The following is a 6,674-nucleotide window of genomic DNA, read 5'->3' on the forward strand; positions in this document are numbered from 1 at the left end:
TGTAAGTACATACAAACTAGTAAACAGTAAAAACAATTCAGACAAACGTGATTTTCTGTGTGTTAATGATGTTTGGAGCAACAGTGAATCTATAATACCCAACAAAGAAATTCTACATTCAGGCCCCAAAAAATCAATAGACGAAGAGGAGCCATCACTTGGAAGTAAACCTTCTTCCAAGGCCAGGAATAGAAACACGTTGTTACGTGTCGAAGGACGTTTTATTAAACAAAAAGTGACGAAGGTTAATCAATGTTCCGTCTGTAACAACACATGTACCGTGTCTAAACATACAAGTACAAACAAATTATCATATAGTGATGACAGTTTTGCTAAGATGGATGTTCGATGTGACTATGATTTTTTGGGACTCTGTGAATCTTCTTCTGCTTCTTTTTGTAACTTCCTTTTGTGGTTAGGAGCACAGCAATTTCTGGACTTTTTCAGTGTGCTTATAAAACAGGGACAAACATAGCTTAACTAACTATCAAATTATTACCGTTTAAGACGCACTTTCTTGTAAAATAAGGGACTAATATTACACGGAAAATATCAAAAGTTGTACAATATGTTACTACGTTGTACGCTTCCAAAAGTTTTTAATGTTCTGAAATCTGAAAACATTAATAATTAACTTTATGGCAATAGTCATTTGTGGTATGATGCACCATATTTGTAGGACTCCCTCCATTACGTACATCAGCTTATTGCTGTCTATTTGCCAACTGCATGACATTATATAGCGATTTAACTTCACTATTTCAAAATACAACTATGTCCTCCATGTACACATCTAACTGTATATGCACAACTAGTTTGTACTCTGAAAAGTATTGATTAACATTCAAATCCATATGCATTAAATGAATGTTCTGTAATGTTGGAGCGTTTAGCTGAGTTAACCCCTTCCAGAGTTGGACATCTTTTTCAAAAATGTTGGAGTTTGTCTTCTTTGAGTTTGCATAACGGTCGAAGTGGATCTGTACAACCTATATTAAATACAGGTTTTGCTTTATTGGCTTGTAAGAGGTAGGTTCTGGTTAGAATCCTAATTTTGTTATAGATTTCATTCTTTCCCATTAATTTTGTGTTGCAGTTTCCCAAACTGGATATATTTCTCCATTACGAATATGGTCAATACCTAGCTAATTTAGAGTTGACTTCTCTGAACTAAGTGACATACATTCAATGATCTAAAACTTATTTCTAGCAGATCTAACAATTTGTTTCCCTTTTACTTTTATTGGGAGACTAGAAGATCTTCCAGGTAAGGTAGATTATATTGACGAAGGATATTTCAGTTATGTGAAGCAACGTTCAGTTGCTTGTTTTTATTTGGTAGTGGCTCAATTGTTATTTGTGAAGCTCAGCTACAACATGTATAGGGAGAGCGCTAAGCAGGGAGTTTACTGCTTCCCTGACGCTGTTCTTTTTTTGTTTTATAAAATTTAAATAGTTTTTAAAACGAATAAGTTGAAATTACACAAGACATTATTTATGAAAAAGAAGATGTATGATTACCAATTAGTCAACTTGCCACACGAGACCAACATGACACAGAAATTAACAACTAAAGGTCACCATACGACTTTCAACAATGAGCAAAGCCTATACTGCATAGTCAGATATAAAAGGCCCCGAAATAACAATGTAAAACAATTCAAACGAGAAAACTAACGGCCTTATTTATATAAAAAAATGAACGAAATACAAATGTGTAACGCATAAACAAACGACAACCACTGAATTTGGCCAGTAGTTAGAATTAAAACTTAAAGGCTGAAGAGCAAGTGAGGTTAAATATAGATTCCATAGATATTTAAGAAAATGTTTGAATTCAACCATTTGTTCCAATATTCTACCGTCTTAACCATTTTGACAGACTGGTGTTTTTCTGAAAGTGATAATTTCAAATGTTCTGGTAATAGTTCATATTCGTCTCCGGTCTTGAGGGAATTCAGATTTTGAATATATTCTAAGATTTCTGTTGTATTATTTTCCAACAGTTCCTTAATTATATCGCAACACAGTTAGCAAATGTGAAGATATTCCTCAGTACAATAATTTTCGTTCATGGGTTGGCAAGGTTTTTATAATAATCTACAAGAACTGCTCTTTGTTGGTCTGAACTCTTAATCTTCGTGATACTAACCAGAGTAACAAAATGTTTGCTACAGCAAACATTTTCGTTTTATAAGTTTGAACGAGTCTTTTTATGAAAGTTTCCGTTCGAGTCGAGTTGATTGTAGAAATATTCCTCTTGATGGCTCGTTCTTCCCGAAATATTTAGCTGGCATTATAAATGTCTCTCTTAAGTTGTTTGGAAGAATTTTCTGAGCCTTTTCGTCCACCTTTGCGCCCCATATTATGTCTTTGTTGCCTAATGCCTAGTCAATTTTTGGTTTCCACCGAGACGTTGAGCTTCGCCTCGTTATGCATAATCACACATTTTTGCTTTTTAAAGGCAATGAATTATATTTCCAACAAGTTCCGTAAAAGTTAAATCTAATGGTTGTTGTTTTATGAAGGAAAGCTTTAATTGGTTTAATATTCATTGTGTCAGTATTTAATCTATTTGAGGTGATTGTACTTCGTTGGTTGTTGTTTTATGAAGGAAAGCTTTTATTGGTTTAATATTCATTGTGTCAGTATTTAATCTATTTGAGGTGATTGTACTTCGTTGGGGTATTAGAAAGTGTCGTTTTCCGAATGATTGTCCTGATTAAAATCTACATTTGTTTTAGTTTCGGGGGTTATTGGGAGTCTATCATGGGGTTATATTGTTCGATAAGATGTCCATTTAACATTGTTTAAAACACCACCACATAGGACACTAGTGTTTTCTGTGTGACTCATTGTCTATACCTTTTTCTTTTTGAATATTTTGTGAATTTTGGCAAAAAACGGTGGCGTGCAGATGTTTATTAAAAATGCTATAATGTTTTCTATTTCTACGTCTGTTCTACTTATATAGCATATTTCGTGAATTACCATCTGGAAGTTTGGGAATAACTTTTATTTCTGAGAAGTCGGCAACTGCAGAGTTCGACAACATGTTACCCATACTTATTGGACCTCAGTGTGCTTCAAAATTTGGTACGGATTTGATGTCGTGAAAACGTGAAAAAATATGTAATGGAAAACGTTTTTAAAGAAATTTGTTTCGTATCCAATATCCATTACTCTTCCAGGCATATAATAAATTAAGGCCTGACAATGTCTCTCAGATATTTAAGGATTGATTTGTCAACCTCCATTTATTTAATGGTATTATCATCAAATTAAGGTCTGGATTCTGACTTATATTTTGTGCTTATTGCTATTGAGTATGGTAAAACAATGATGTGTAGGATTAGTTTTATTCCATTTTTGTTGGAGGAAGATCTTGATTTAGAGCAGAAGACTGGTGTGGTTTGTTTCATTGATCTATTGATTTTGCGTGTATTTTGAAGGTAATGGTTAAAGGTATCAGTCAGGTTTGCTTATTTTTCCAATGCTGACTTTACAAATTTCTGTTGATTCATTTTTATATGTCTTTGAATCTCTAGTATCCACTAAGGAAATTCAGATTTCAAGTATAAAAAAAAACGTTAAAGAAAAAACAACATGCGGAAAAAGTTTTCTTCCGAAGGATTCTTAAGAAGAACGTTGTTACTAGTCCAAGGAAATCTTGTAAATCAAAGGAGGATGAATGTTACTAAAGTTTCTATAGCAACAACACAGGCACCGATGCTCAACATCCAGGTAAACACATTTTACAACTTATCGCACAGTGTTTACATTTCTGCAATGCCTGATATCTATTGTTCTGAAACGTTTTTGGGCAAACGGTAAAATAACAAAATTACTGAACTCTAAAGGAAAATTGAATTCGGAAAATTCATTATCAAATGGCAATATCTAAAGTTCAAAAACATTAGACGAATTTAAACGACTGTCATTGTCCTGACTCGGTACAGGCAATTGAGAATTTTCAGTATCCGACAAACAAATTAAACGATCAAGTATAAAACGATCAGCTGCCGAAGAAGAGACAAAACTTGGATATAAATCTTTTTATTAAAAAATCCCTTTGTTACCATTCCAAGGAATTTAGTTGATTGAAGTAAGACAAATCTTAATCAAAATCCCTTTAGGTACATACAAACTATCTTATACTAGTGCTGACTAAGTTTTTACAAAGTCTTATGTTTATGAAAAGTTTTTTCGAAAAAATCTGAATCTGAAGTGACCTAAATACTGTAGTTAGTATTCTGCAATCAGTCTTTTTGCCTGTCATCCCTTAGCAAAACCATGTTTTTTGTCAAAGACCTTATTCTTATAAAAGTAGGCCGGAAGTTATTTAATATTGGTGTCATAACAAAAAAGTTACTACGACTGAACTCCCATGCCAAGACAATTCGCAATACATAAATCAATATTCTTCTAGACAAAATTATTATCTGTAAAAATAGTTTTTCGAGTAACCTGAAATCTCAGGTACCCGATAACAGATTCAGCTTTCAAAACAAATTTAAGTTCTGACGTAAGAACAACTATATACAGTCAACATGCTCTCGATTCAACATAAAGCAAAACTTTTTTCCAAGGACCTCAATCTAATTAAAGCAGGAGAGATCATATTCAAAATTCTACCTGTATCAAAACATTTACTGAAACTGAAGGTCCAAGTAAATAAAAATCACCAAATTGAAATTACTTTAGTACAATGACTAGTTTTTTTTTTATATTAAAAAATATAGAAACAAACAACATTGCGTGCATCTATTTTTGTGGTTATTGAAGGATGAACCGAACTGCGACTTTAAGTATTGCGATTGAAAAATATCTGCAAACAACTATATATATCTAGGTATCAGATATCAGAAAGCGCGCTCTTACTATTGCGATTTTCACTTAGTCGCAGACTTCACAAAAATAAAACCTCGCAATAGTTTCTATTCTTTCCTTCACAACGTACATGTAGAATCTCAAATACCAGATAAAGATCATGCATATATAACCCTAATTCTAGTAAAATATCATTTGCACAGATCAGTTGTGGATACTCAGATTACCAAAATACAGAATAAAACCATAATACGTTTACATAATGATTATATCTATTTTTAAGAATAAAAAACCTATAAATAAGTTTGTGTTCTTTAATATTAGGCACATATCCGAATATATAATAGGTATGGTGTATGTTTTAATGATGATTTTTAATGACTGTTATTTCCTAATCATAAAATGTCTTCGATCATTTAGAGTGGCAGAGGCTTAATTTACCATCAAGTGTAGTTATTGCATTTCACGTGAAGTGGTGTAAAATTCAGAGGGAAACTTGTTCTGTAAGTCTTGAGAAGGAGGGAGATAGAAATAGGAGTTGACTACGACTTTAATTACCTTCATGCATTGGAAATTCAGTACAATGACCAACCATAACACACATAAATGAATTTGGAAACTTGTAAGTACTCTAAACCAATGTTGAACCATACCCTTAAAGTCAATTATACATTAAAGTTGTTTGTCAATTGGAAAATTGTAGAAAAATCTTTGGAAGCATGAGTAGACATGCCGATGAAGCCCCCCCCCCCCCCCCAAAAAAAAAAAAAAAACAAACAAAAAAAAAAAAACAAAAAAAAAAAAACAAACCCAAACAACCCACAATAATCAAAAGAAAAACGACAAACAATATTCAACAAACTATTACAAAGTAATACGGAGATGAACTCACTATATATTTTTTATTGAAGTTGAAGGGAATATCCCATAACAAAATACATTAATGGTGGACGAGCGAACCTTCATCACCGATTACAAAAAGCCTGTATCCTCTGTGCAGCCAATTTTGTTTTGCAGTTTCCTAATTTTTCCTCTATTCTCTTTTTTCTAATCTTTTATCTTACACAGATGATATGGAAAAATGCCCTGCTTATGTAATCAATCAAGTTCCAGGATTACATATTGCAAGGTTAACCAGGATATTTTAATCCACTTTAATATATATTTATATATATGTAACTATTTGTTTTCACAACGACATGTCTTTGGTTTTAAGAATCAACCAAAATGATACCAAGTTTTAATGAAATAAACTATCATAAAATAATGACAAATTTAAGGTCCTTAATTTCATTGATAAAATGTAATCTATAATTTTCTTACACGTTTCATCCGTTTAAAATTTTATAGTTATCATGTGCTGTTGAATAATGCATCAACAATCCTGTTTCGAAAAAGGAGTTGCAAACTTTCTAATATACTCTAGTCATTGAACGGATTTTTAGAAGAAAATAAATATGACCATACCAAATTCATACGACAGAGTGAAAAATGAAGTACACATATATGTGTCTTTTAGTTGAGACTGTTTCAAGTTGTGAGTTACATGGGGGAGATTAAATATAGACGACTTTTGACACTACTGTCATCGCACTTTCAAGTAGTCATTACTAAGCGTTTTACCTGACAAGATAATGACACTTGAGTTTGACTGTCCCTCTGGTATCTTTCACTCCTTTTTTGGAATTTTCCTCAGATTTATTTTGTGATTCTATTATTTTCATAACCACACTAATACCATGATTCGTAATTATAGCTAACAAAATGATGTTAAGAAGAATGAGATCATCACCGACGGTCACTTTTATATCCAAAGACGGACGAGGATAACTCTTTTGGAAATG

This window comes from Mytilus galloprovincialis, chromosome 7, assembly GCF_965363235.1.
Source record: "Mytilus galloprovincialis chromosome 7, xbMytGall1.hap1.1, whole genome shotgun sequence".
NCBI classification, from domain to species: Eukaryota; Metazoa; Mollusca; class Bivalvia; order Mytilida; family Mytilidae; genus Mytilus; species Mytilus galloprovincialis.